Below are 15,050 nucleotides of genomic sequence, written 5' to 3'. Positions count from 1 at the left end.
CGGCCTTCAAAAGGGTTAAATCTGGAAGTTGAACTTCTTGAATATTTAGGAGCTAAGCCCCTGCTATAACTGAAAGTCTCTACGCGTTTTTTTTAATAAGTAGTCTGATCAGACCACTGTGAAAGTAAGTCAAATTACAAAAGAGCTATTTAATCGAAAATCTATTAAAAATTAGAAAGTAGTAGCAAATATATGTCTAAAAATTTGTTTAATTTATGAGTATGATTGGTTAGTCTTATTTACTTGTCAACCACTACAGATTAAATTCTAAAATATATATGATAAATTTCTTTCAATTACTTTTAGAATAGAATTAGGGTTCAAGTGCACAATTGGTTCACTTTTTAAATAGTTTGAGAAGACTACTTATAAGAAACGGTGTAGAGGCTTTCAGATGTAGGAGGTGATGATCTGAAGCAGTGGGCAACTCTACAATATAGATCCTACTACCACTTCATTAGTTTTAACGACACAAACTGTTGGGATTACTTTCATCCTGTGTAACCACGCGACCGGCAGAGAGATCGTTTAAGTATTGAGTTCCATTTTCCCCAGACAGTGTACTACCTATTTAATATTCTAGATCTCGCATACGGACCTTTAAAAAAATCGCCAGGAAGCTTCAAATCATCCACAGCACGTCGTTCTGCAGTTCTTGAAGTTATTAGTTTTTTTGTATAAAAATTACTGGTAGCACTAAGAAATATAAAATGATAAATAAAAAAATAGTGATTTTTAAAAAGCGCTGAGACTCCAACTATCTGAGTCTGTTGTGATTTTTTAAATTTATCTTGTAGTGAAATAAAGGTAAAAAGAGATCTTAACTTGTTCCAATTTGGAAAAAAATACTTTCTAGTGGTAACGAAATTTTAGTTTAATATTTGTCATTTTAAGTAATATTTCCACCACTGCATATCAAGATTTCAAAGTATCACATGATATGCAATTTTACAGCAGTTGCAGAAGCTACCCATCATCTCCTACATCAAAAAGCCTCCACACGGTCTTTTATAAGTGGTCCGCGCAGACTGCTTAAAAAGTGAACCAGTTGTGCGCCTGAACCCAAAACCTTTTATAAAAGTAATTGAGAGAAATTTATCATATATATTTGAGAATTGAATATGTAGTGGTAGTCAAGTGAATAAGGCAAACCAATAATATTCATAAATAAAACAAATTTTCAGTCATATATTTGCTACCACTTTCTTATTTTAACTAAATTTTGCATTAAACGACTCGTTCGGAAAGTGGATATCCTTCACTATGGTCTGATCGGACTACCTGTAAAAAAACGTGTGGAGGCTTTCAGTTATAGGAGGCGTTGGCTGAGCGGCCCAGGTTCCCAGTTGCAGAGATTGACAGCGACCACATTGCCCGCTAACCTCAACGATACCAAACAAAATAACAAATAATGGGCAATGCAGTCCAGGTGCCCAGATCCAAAAGCAAGACAAGCAGTTGCAGCGATGCCAATTTGCTCCGCCTCAAACAAAAGTTCTAACCAAATGGTAACGAATTAAACAGCAAAGTTTGTAGAATAAGGATAATTACGCACCAATGTTGAGTATTTTTACCAAGCAGCGAAGGATTTAAATTAATGTTAATGTGCAACAAAATAAAGTAATATCATTTAATTGTTTGATGGAAAAATATGTTTTAAAATTTTCCCTTATGCTCTTTTATTAATTTTGACAGTAAATGATTTTGACGATATTTTCTGTTTGCCATTTTTTGTCGTCAACGATAATTTCTGGCGATCTCATGGTAATTAATCTACGATTCTACCATCCGAAGATGCATAGGTTATCAGTCTTCTAGATTCAGAATGGCGAAGCGAATTACAAGTGCATGTTACTCGAAATTGGAGTTGTCATAGTGATAAAAATCTACTAAATTGAATTTATTAACCCAAGAATCACAATTAATAAACCACCACTTGAAAATATTATATTCATAAAATACCGTGTGAAGGCTTTCTGACTTGGGAGGTGATGCCTCGGGCACCAAGATAAATTCTGACGATTGCAGATATGCCCTTTTATATAACAATGAAAAATATTTTCTGTAAATTCGGAAATTTCATAACTGTTAGAGGTTATTTAATATGGTTTGCTGAGGCTCTGTACCCAAGGAAATTCACATTTGGCAATTTGAATCTATTACTATATCAGGGAAGAAGCTTTCGTTTTTCATCATTGGATATAAACAATGCAATCAATTCAGTTTCATTTATATATTCAGGCGAATTTCTTTTAGTATACTTTTAATGCGAAAGTGATTTTTGAAGTTAATATTTTTAAGAAAAAAAACAGGTACATTCTAATATATAAATGAATATTAATAAAGAAATAATTTTGCCTCAACGGTTCACTTTTTCGGGCACTTTCTGATTACCACTGATTATTATTAACAGCAGTCAATAAGTTTAGGAAGCACGTTGGTCAGACAATTCTGGAGGATAAATTTGATTGGAAAGTTCTTGAAGACGGGACCCATGCTGTCTAACACTAGGCCTGCCGACTACTACACTCTTTGCAAAATATTTAAAGCAGTGGTCAACATTTAAATGGCATCACCCAACGCCTCCTATAACTGAAAGCCTCCACTCGGTTTTTCACAGGTACTCCGATCAGACCACTGTGAAGGATATCCACTTACCGAACGAGTCATTTAATACAGAATATAGTTAAAATAAGAAAGTGGAAGCAAATATATGACTAAAAATTTATTTTATTTATTATTATTATTGGTTTGCCTTATTCATTTGTCAACCACTACAGATTCAATTCTCAAATATATAAGATAAATTTCTCTCAATTACTTTTATAAAAGGTTTTGGGTTCATGCGCACAATTGGTTCACTTTTTAAACAGTCTGCGCGAACTACTTATAAAAGACCGTGTGGAGGCTTCTTGATGTAGGAGGTGATGCCTTAACACGAAAGAGCTGAAACAAAGTGCATGGATGTCAACTCCTCTTGCTTGCTGTAAAAGCTTCAATAAATTCGTTGCGAATTAAAATGAAAATTCCAGAATATGGGTAATAACTCTTGATTCTTATTACAGTAACCATGAAGTAAAGTTGTATTTTACATCATATATCGAATTTTCGATGTGTAGTGATGGAAGAAATACTTAAAATGAAAAACAATAAACTGAAAATAACTTAAATTTTGATATTATTGGGAAATATTTTTTACAGAGAGGAACAGGTTGGTCTCTCTAAAAGTGGCAAATGAACATTCAAATGATTTATGACTAGTGGTGTGGAAAATAAGTTTAAATGAATAAAAAATAATGCATTAAAACGTTGCTGTTGTTTCTATTGCCACTTGACAATTAACCAGCAAGCGTGATTGGTGAAGCCAAGCGAATTTAAGGCCGGGGGTTTGTTTCTTGCTTTCTAGTTTGTTTTTTATTAACGTATGTCCAAGAAAACGTCCTCAGATCCCCCCACACGTCCTAGCCCATTTTAAAGAGCAGATTCATCCACCCATTCATTCATCCACAGATCGTACTTTTGATCTGAATCAGAGAGCGATCCATCTCAATTCAGTTCCATCAAAGGTTTTAATTTGCTATGGTGGCTTGGAGGACATTGTGACCCGACAGATTTAAAGTGCATTAGTCTCAATTTACTACACGACTTCACGGAGAGTCTTTGGCAAGCGGTGATGTAATTCACTGCCCATTTAAAATAAAGTGTTTTTGAATGACTTTATTTACCTATTTCTTGCCGAAATACATAGTTGCAAACTCATTCGCACTTTCTGGTATATTTTAAATCATGAAACATTTGTGACAAATGTTTCATGATGCGATTGAAAATTTTAAATGTTTTAAATACATTTTATAGTTTAAACTCCTTGATATATTTCTATTAATCTACAGATATACTAGATAATCTCCACGGTAACTCAGAAGATAGAGCACTCGCCTCTCAATCAGGAGATCCAGGTTCGTATCCCATGCGGGTAAGTTCCCGATCAATAATTACTCCATGAGGGTAAGAATGTCCCAATGCTTGGATCCAGGATTTGGATATTAGATTTGTTTTAAAATTACAAGGTTACAGAATTGGACAGTGATAGTCGTAAACTCGGAATTGGATCGGTCATTTAACGCTAGTTATGAAATAAAATACAAATACATTTGATAAATAAGAATAAGACAAAGAATTTTTTCTAAATTTTTTTTCTACCGCTTTATAAAAATTTTTCTGATTGTTATCATACTGGTTTATAAATTTATTATGATATCAGAGATGCCAACTTGCTCCGGACAGCAAATATATATTTTAAAGTGCTAGTATATCAATAGTGATTCTTGGATTAATAAATTCAATTTAGAAGATTTTTATCCACCACTATTTGTAAATAGTTCGTAGGCTTATATAATTCACCACTTTAGAGTACTTAAGTCATGCTATACCGTTAAAAAGCAAGCAAAAATAGTCAAATATTTGTAAAATTTACTTTGTAGTTACTTACCGTTTTTTAAACTATTTTGGCGTGTCCGGAGCAGTTGGCATCTCTGTGATATAATTTTTACAGCCACCACACATAAAGGTAATAACATTTCTGACTGAAAGTAAACGGAAATAAAATTCTGGTAAAATTACCGTACTTTTATGGTAATGATATTTCTGGCAAAAAACAACCTAGTAATTCAGGTAATAAGACAAAAATTTATGGCGTTTAAATTATTAATTCGGTTATTTTTTTGTTCTAATGGATTACCGGAAATTCTGTTTTAAAAATCATAATTCTTATTATCACATATATAGTAGAAATACAAAACTGAAAAGTAAATTAAACTAAATAAAAGGATTTTACGCCATGGTTTAAGGTATCACGGTAAAATTGCCAAATCTCATTACATTTACTACAAAACAACATGGTAATAAGACCATATTTTATTGTTAATGGTACTAAAAGTCATTATCAAAGAACTTCATTAAAATTTACCATGATTTTACATATTATACCTTTTATTGATACCAGTAATTATTTTAGAAAATAATTAATAAGCTGGGGAACTGCTTTAAATGGTCGGACATTTCCAAGTTCTTTTTCCTAAATGTCGTTCTAAGGATCGTATCTTGAGATCCAGAATAATTAATAATCGTGAGAAAACTGAAAACAAATAAATTACCAAATTGTGCATATTATACCTTTTATTGATACCAATTACTCATTCGGTTACCTTTTTTGTTTTAATTGTTTACCGGAAACTCTGTTTAAAAATTTATAATTCTTAGTATCATATTTATAGTAACAGTAAATAAATGGTTTTTACGCCATGATTTAAGGTATTACGATAAAATTATAAAATTTCACTACATTTACAACTGAACAGCATGGTAATAAAACCATAATTTATTGTAATGGTACTAAAAGTCATTATCAGAGAGCTTCATTAAAATTTACTGTGATTTTACATATTATACCTTTTATTGATACCAGTAATTATTTCAGAAAATAATTAATAAGCTGGGTAATTGCCGATGACAGGCCTCCGGATATCTGTTCTCATCAGCAATGTTGTTCTAAGGATCCGAGCCTGAGATCCAGAATGATTAGCTGTCGTAACCACTACAGATTCAAATCTCATATATGTGCATACCTGCCAACTTTTACGCAATTGGCGAAAAATTTTATTTTTACGTTTAAAGTGGTAGTAAATATATACTATTTTTTCTTTTAAAAACTTTTTTTTTAAATGATTTTGATCACCACTATTTTTAAAAAACTTACGCATATATATTATTATGCGTTTCTTTCGACTATTTCAGCTCAAGTTTTTTCCAATTACAACGTATTTCGTTTCTTAAAATTGAAATTTTAATTCTGTTTTAATACCACTGGGAAAAATCATAATTGAAGGAATTAACCCTTTCGCGCCGACTGTCACAAATACGTGACAGCAAGAAACCGTATAAATCAGGGTAAGAAGATAAAACTGGTAATCAAAGTATTTCTTTAGCAATTTATTTGTGGGCGGAGTTATAATTTTTTGATTTATTTAATTCACCATTACTTTGTTTAAAATAAAACTATTTAGTTATACTTTGAATTAACATTGATTATATATATGATTAAACTAACAATAATTAAAATAAAAGCAAAGTAAGTCTGTCAAATTAGTAACGACTACATTTAAGTTACCGTTTTTAATTTAATTGCAACTTGATTCTGATTTTGCACGAATGCTTTTCTGAATCACCCGTCCCCAAGGGGTTAAAAGTTGGCAGGTATGTATGTATGTTAAATTTCTTTAAAAATAGAGTTTGGGTTCACGCGGAGAAATGGTTCACTTTTTGAATAGTCTGAGCAGACTCCTAATTTAAAACCGTGTGCTGGTTTTCTGATGTAAGAGATGATACCTCAGGCACCTACTTAAATTTTGTCGATGGTGAATATGCCTTTTTTTTTTCAACAATGAAAAATATTTTCTGAAGAACTGAAATTTCATAGCTGTTGGGGGGTCTGCAGAATTGTTTGTTGTGTGGCTCTGTACGCAAGGAAATTCACATTTGGCAACTTAAATCTATTACCTATGTTATACCAGAAGATAAATGTTGTACCAGGCTTTCTTTTTCCATATTTTGATATAAACAAGGTAAGCAGTTTAATTTCCTTTATATATTCTGGCGAATTTCTTTTAGTTTACTTTTAATGTGAAAGTGATTTTTGACGTTAATATTAGGAAATAAAATGTTCATTTTTTCAGGCACTTTCCGATTGCCACTAACTTTTCTCTTCGATGCTTCTGATTGGTACTAGTTATTATTATAATAGGACACAATCCTGGTATATTCATAATAACAGAGACCCATATAAAAATGCAACTCAAAATCTTAAAATAGCTAACTAAGCAATTTAAAGATGTGATAGAAGGTACTGAGGGGGCGGCGTAGCACTTATTGCAAAAACCAACTCACGAACAACAGAATATAATTCAAAAGATGACAATGTTATGAGCAAATTTCAATTTTACTAAACTACAGAAACAAGAGCATCAAATTCACAGGTATGTTTTTCCAAAAAATAAGCTGACAGATAATGATATAAACCTTCTATTTCAAACCAACCTAGATGCAATAGTTGCAGGTGACTTTAATTCCAAACATCCAATATGGGGCTGCAACAACTTTAATCACAGTGGCACAAAATTCAAAGATCTTATCAGCAAATATCAATTAACAGTAGCAACACCAACAAATCCAACTTACATTACAAATCTGCTTAACCATAGACCGGACATACTAAATTTTGCAATAGCAAACATGCAAGTTCCCATGATCGCCTGCGCTCTTAAACATTTGTCATCAGATCATCTGCCAGTTCAACTGCTCGTCGGGGAAGCCGCAGAACAATCTTAAAAACCAAATTATAAAACTGACTGGAACCATTATCAAAATATTCTTACAATCAATGGAACAGACCTACCATCCTTGGATAACGAAACTGCAATAGAAAATTACATATAGCAAATCCGGAATGAAATAATAAATGCTTTTAAAAATGCTTCCTCAGAAACCAAGTATACTGCCCATCATTACAGATTACCACCTGAAATAAAGAACATAGCAGCAGTGGCAAGCAAAAGTCTCCTCCCTCTTTACCACCGACAACTCTGTATCTAAAATGGCCAAGAAACTGAAAACAACTCCTCAAATAGACAGACCAATAAATGGACCATCTGGCACGATGTACACAATTGCAGAAAAAATCAAAATATTCGCAGATTCACTTCAAAATCAATTTTCACCAAATATCAACTCTGACCAAAATCATCATAGCGACATCACTGAAAAAGTTAATAACTTTCAAACTGAACACCTCATCCCAGAAACAATAAATTCAACCAATAATCAAGAAGTCAGCAGCATTATACGAAAACTGAAAAATAATAAAGCTCAAGGTCGGGACGGGATATAGAATAAAATGATTAAACTATTACCAAACAACTACATCTGCAAAATCACGCATATTTTTAATACCTGCCTTGCTCATAATTACTACCCACAAATCTGGAAAAAAGCATCGGTCATTCTATTTCTCAAGTTGTTTCTATTGCCACTTGCCAATTAACCAGCAAGCATGATTGGTGAAACCTAGCTAGTTTAACCCTTTCGCGCCGACTGTCACAAATACGTGACAGCACAAAACCGTATCAATCAGGGTAAAAAGATTAAACTGGTGATCAAAGTAATTGTTTAGCAGTTTATTTGTGGGCGGAGTTATAATTGTTTGATTTATTTAATTCACCATTACTTTGTTCAAAATAAAACTATTTAATTATACATTGAATTAACATTGATTATATATATGATTAAACTAACAATAATTAAAGTAAAAGCAAAGTAAGTCTGTCAAATTAGAAAAGACTACATTTAAGTTACCGTTTTTTATTTAATTACAACTTGATTCTGATTTTGTACGAATGCTTTTCTGAATCACTCGTCCCCAAGGGGTTAAGGCAGGGGGGTTGTTTCTTGTTTTCCAGTTTGGTTTTTATGAACTTATGGACAAGAATATGTCCTCAACCCCCCCCCTACACGTCCTAAGCCATTTTAAAGAGTAGATTCATCCACCCATTCATCCACAGATCGTACTTTTGATCTGAACCAGAGAGCGATCAATATCAATTCAGTGTCACCAAAGGTTTTAATTTGCTATGGTGGCTTGTAGGACTTCGTGACCCGACACATTTAAAGTGCACCAGTGTCAATTTACTACACGACTACACTGGGAGTCTTCGGCCAGCGGTGATACAATTCACCACTCATTTAAAATCATTTTTTAAATAATATTTTTTTACCTTTTTCGTACCAAAATACATAGTTGCAAACTCTTCCGCAATTTCTGTTATATTTTAAACTTAAAGCGTTAGCAGACTCTATGATTTTTCTTGTGTTTGCGGGTTAGTCACAGCTGGGACAAATTGAAAAAGTTGTGACAGATGTTTTATAATGCGAATGAAAATTTTAAAGGTTTTAAATACATTTCATAGTTTAAACTCCTTGATATAATTCTAATAATTTACAGATAGACTAGATAACCTCCACGGTGGTTCAGGAGATAGAGCTCTTGCCTCTCAATGAGGAGATCTAGGTTCAAATCCAATGCCGGTAAGCTCCCATTACTCCATGAAGGCAATTACTCCATGAAAGCAAGATTGTCCCAATGGTTTATCCAGAAGTTGGACATTGTTTTGGTTTTATAATTACCAAGGTTGGAGAATTGGAAATTGATAAGATTAAATTTGTAAAATAAGAAGAATAAGAATTTGTTCTTAAATTTTTTTTCCTTCCGCTTCTTTAAATTTTCTGATTGTTATAATCTTCGTTTATAAATTTATTATGGAATGATTTTTACCACCCCCACGCATGATGATAATAACATTTCTGACTGAAAGTAAACGGAAATAAAATTCGGGTAAAATTACCGTACTTTTATGGTAATGGTATTTCTGGTAAAAAACTTAGTAATTCAGGTAATAAAATCAAAATTTACGTCATTTAAATAATTCATTCGGTTATTTTTTTGTTCTAATGGCTTACCGAAAATTCTGTTTTAAAAAATATAATTCTTATTATCAAATTTATAGTAAAAATACAAGACTGAAAAGTAAATTGAACTAAATAAATGGTTTTTATGACATGCTTTAAGGTATCACGGTAAAATTACCAAGTCTCAGTGCATTTACTATCAAACAGCATGGTAATAAAACCATATTTTATTGTTAATGGTACTAAAAGTCATCATCAAAAAACTTCATTAAAATTTACAATGATTTTACATATTATATCTCTTATTAATACCAGTAATTATTTAAAAAAATATTTAATAAGATGGTGAACTGCCGAAGACAATCGTGAATGTTTCGAATTTATTATTAAATATCGCTGTAAGGATCCTATCCTGAGATCCAGAATGATTTATTATGGAAATTAGTTTCATTAACCCGCTTTGTCCCGAATTTAAAAATTGAAATAATACAAAAAGTGGTTTTATGGAAGAAGTGGTATAATATATTATCGAAATTAATTGGTTTTTCTACTCTTATGGCATTCGAAAAGTCTTTGATAGATCAAAAAGTACTTGTTCCTTAGAATTCAAGATCTAATCAGAAATAACTAAATCATTGTGGTATCTGAGAATCATTTAATTCACTCTGATAAATGAAAATACTGAAAAAAAGTTCTCACCACAATGAATGTCTTTGAAAAAAAGAGCTGTCCTAAATATATGACGCTGGGTGCTTACCGGTTAAAATATTAATGAGACATGTATGGCTACTCAAATTTGATATTGTCTAATGTTGGATATCACTTCAGTTTTAACATTTTTGCAATAAATATTTTCAGAGAAAAATGTTTATTTATTTAAGATTTCTTCTTAAATATAGCTGTAATGATCCTAACCTGAGATCCAGAATGATTAATTATGGTAACATACCTATAAAAACTGTGAACAAATAAATTACTATTTTGAGAATAATAACCAAATTGTACATATTGCGAATTTTTTTGATATCAATTATTCATTCGTTTTTTTTTTTTTTTGATCTGATGGTTTGCCGGAATTTCTGTTTTAAAAATTGTAATTCTTATTGTTACATTTATAGTAAAAATACAATACTGAAAAGTAAATTGAACTAAATAAATGGTTCTCACGCCATGCTTTAAGGTATCTCGATTAATTATCAAATCTCACTACATTTACTACCAAGCAGCATGGTAATAAAACCATATTTTATTGTTAATGCTACTAAAAGTCATTATCAAAAAACTTCATTAAAATTCACCATGATTTAACATATTATACCTTTTATTGATACCAGTAATTATTTTAGAAAATAATTAATAAGTTGGGGATCTGCTAAGCATATTCGAATTTCTTTGTCCGTTTCTCTCTAAATGTCGTTCAAAGGATCCTATCTTGAGATCCAGAATGATTAATTATCGTAACAAACCTACACCTATAAAAACAAATAAATTGCTATTTCCAGAATATTCGCCAAATTGTGCATACTATACTATTTATTGATACCAATTATTGCTTCTGTTTCTTTTTTTGTTCTAATGCTTCACCGAAAACTCAGTTTTAAAAATTATAATTCTTATTATCACATTTATAGTAAAAATACAAGACTGAAAAGTAAATTGAACTAAATAAATGGTTTTCACGCCATGCTTTAAGACAGGGGTGTCAAACTCCAAAGCTAACTTGGGCTAAATAAACAATGCTTAACTTTAGGCGGGCCGCAAAAAAAAAGAAAGACAAATCAATGTTCATAGAAAACAAATATTTTTATTTTGAATTGTAATAAACATATATAAAGTTAAATTATTGTTTACGTCCTGATACTTGACATCTCTTCTCTACTACTATCTTTTTTATTTCGGGAGAAATTTTATTGGCCCAGACTACTTTCAAAATTGACCCAACGTGAGCGTAATTAATACGGTTTCGGACAGGAGATTTATTTCCATTCATAACAGAAAATAATTGCTCTCACTGATAAGTACTTCCAAACATGGAAATAATTTCATATGCAAATTTTCGAGTATTTTCAAACGTTGCCGTTAAATATTCGTAAAATTCAGGCGCACCCACTTCAATGATTTTTGCCTTCAAATTTGAGTCGCAATGAATCTCAAACACGTCCATTTCCATGTAACTTGGTATTGAGTCTATATTTATTGAGAAAATCGAAGAAAGCAAACAAAATTTGTCTTCTAAGGAATTAAAATTTTTAAACCTTGTTTCAAACTCTGTTCTAAAATTTGAAGTTTTTTACTGCATGTTTTTGATACGATGCAGTATCATCTAAACTAGATTTGTTCTTGGTGCACATTGGGAAGTGCGTTAAATCTTCATTCTTCAGTTGCCTTTCCCAAAGAAATAGTTTACATTTGAATGCTTTAATTATGTCAAATAAGTTCGTATTGATCTGATCATTGCCTTGTAACAATAAATTTAAATCGGGAAAGTGTTTGGTTATATCAGCCATAAAAGATAAATCATGCAACCATATTTGATCTTAGAACAAGCTTGTATCTTGATTTTTAGTTGCACAAGGATTTTTAGTAAATTCGCTTGCACAAGGATTTTTATGCTTTCATATATTTATTCTAATTATTTATATGTAGTGGTGGTCAAACTCATTTATAATTGTCATTATAATTCAAAAAAGTTAATTGGAATAACCTGAGTATTGCTACCACTTTAAATATGAAAACAAAATCTTCCGGAAAATTCGGAAGAGTTGGCAGGTATGCATTTACTACCAAGCAGTATGGTAATAAAACCATATTTTATTGTTAATTGTACTAAAAGTCATCATCAGAAAACTTCTTAAAACTTACCATGATTTTACGTATTATATCTTTTATTGATACCAGTAGTTGTTTTAGAAAATAATTAATAAGTTGGGGATCTGCCAAGCTCATTCGAAAATTTTCGACGTTTTCTCTTAAATGTCGTTCAAAGGATTCTACCTTGAGATCCTGAATGATTAATTATCGCATACCTGCCAAATCTTCCGGATTTTCCGGGAGATTTTATTTTCATATTTAAAGTGGTAGTAAGTATATACTATTTTCTCTTTTATAAACTTCATTTTTAGATGATTTTCATCACCACTATTCTTACAAAAATTAAGCACATATATTAATATGCGTTACTATCATGGTTGTTAACTTAAGTTTTCTCAAATACAACGTATTTGTTTGCTTAAAATTGAAGTTTTAAGTCCATTTTAACACCACTGGGAAAAATGATAATGGAAGGGATTAAAAGTTCGCACGTATGTTATCGTAACAAACCTACAGCTATAAAAACAAACAAATTACTATTTCGAGAATATTCGCCAAATTGCGCATATTACACCTTTTATTGATACCAATTATTCATTTAGTTTTTTTTGTTCTAATGCATACCCTCTAACTTATGAGGATTTTGAAAATAATTCTTTCTAGTGGTAGCGAACCAAAGTAGAAATTTTTAAAGCAAATGGATCTCTCATAAAACTTTTATCAGAACTTAAGAATCTAGCCATATGGCCTGCACTTTTATAAGTAATAGTGGACAAGTAACGCTAAAATTAATTTTTTTAAATATTAAGACATTAATTTTGCTACCAGCGGAAAAGAAGATTTCTGAAACTACGGAAATTCCGTAGCAGTTGGAGGGTATGCTAATGCTTTACCGAAAACTCTGTTTTAAAAATTAAAACTCTTATTATCATATTTATAGTTGAAATACAAGACTGAAAAGTAAATTAAACTAAATAAATAGTTTTCACGCCATGCTTTAACCCTTTCGCGCCGACTGTCACAAATACGTGCCAGCATAAAACCGTATCAATCAGGGTAAAAAGATAAGACTGTTAATCAAAGTATTTCTTTAGCAGTTTATTTGTGGGAGGAGTTATAATTGTTTGATTTATTTAATTCACCATTACTTTGTTCAAAATAAAACTATTTAGTTATATTTTGAATAAACATTGATTATACATATGATTAAACTAACAATAATGAAAGTAAAAGCAAAGTAAGTCTGTCAAATTAGCAACGACTACATTTAAGTTACTGTTTTTTATTTAATTACAACTTGATTCTGATTTTGTGCGAATGCTTTTCTGAATCACCCGTCCCCAAGGGGTTAAGGCATCACGATAAAATTATCGAATCTCACTACATTTACTACCAAGCAGCATGGTAATAAAACCATATTTTATAGTTATGGCACTAAAAGTCATTATCAAGGAACTTCATTAAAATTCCCCATGATTTTACATATTATAGCTTTTATTGATACCAGTAATTATTTTAGAAAAGAATTAATAAGTTGGGGATCTGCTAAGCACTTTCGAAATTTTCGTCCCTTCCTTCTTAACCCCTTGGGGACGGGTGATTCAGAAAAGCATTCGTACAAAATCAGAATCAAGTTGCGATTAAATAAAAAGCGGTAACTTAAATGTAGTCGTTACTAATTTGACAGACTTACTTTGCTTTTATTTTAATTATTGTTAGTTTAATCATATATATAATCAATGTTAATTCAAAGTATACCTAAATACTTTTATTTTGAACAAAGTAATGGTGAATTAAATAAATCAAAAAATTATAACTCCGCCCACAAATAAACTGCTAAAGAAATACTTTGATTACCAGTTTTATCTTCTTACCCTGATTGATCAGGTTTTTTGCTGTCACGTATTTGTGACAGTCGGCGCGAAAGGGTTAAATGTCGTTCAAAGGATCCTATCTTGAGATTCAGAATGATTAATTATCGTAACAAGCCTACACCTGTTAAAACAAATATATTACTATTTCGAGAATATTCGCCAATCTGTGCATATTACACCTTTTATTGATACCAATTATTCATTCAGTTTTTTTGTTCTAATGCTTCTCCGAAAACTCTGTTTTAAAAATTATAATTCTTAGTATCATATTTATAGTAAAAATACAAGACTGAAAAGTAACTTTAACTAAATAAATGGTTTTTACTCCATGCTTTAAGGTATCACGGTTAAATTACCAAATTTCACTACATTTACTACTAAACAGCACGGTAATAAAACTATATTCTGCTGTTAATGTTACTAAAATTTACAATCATAAGAACTACCGCAATTTTTGGTGTTCCAAAGGAGCCAGAAATACGGTAAATTTTACCATATTCTGGTAGTTTTGGCCATATTTCTTTTCTCCGTATAAGCAGAACCACGAAGATCTTATTTAAAAGGATTTTATGACAATAAGTAATTAAATCACAATAGAGGATAGTAATGTTTGGTTTATACAGGCAGACGAAATTCTAAAAATATTGTATGCAACTTTATTACCGAAATCTTCCGCAATTCTAAGCTGAAATCATATTACTTTGAAGAGATGTAAAAATTCTTTTCATTAAAAAGCAATGAGACATGTATGGCTAGAAAAATGAGATATTGTCTTATATTGGATAACACTTCAGTCTTAAAACATTCGCACTATATATTTTCAGAGAAAAATATTTATTTATATAATAT

The sequence above is a fragment of the Parasteatoda tepidariorum genome, chromosome 12 (assembly GCF_982258835.1).
Source record: "Parasteatoda tepidariorum strain Cologne lab strain chromosome 12, Ptep-v5.0, whole genome shotgun sequence".
NCBI classification, from domain to species: Eukaryota; Metazoa; Arthropoda; class Arachnida; order Araneae; family Theridiidae; genus Parasteatoda; species Parasteatoda tepidariorum.
Note: the sequence above shows the minus strand (reverse complement) of the source record.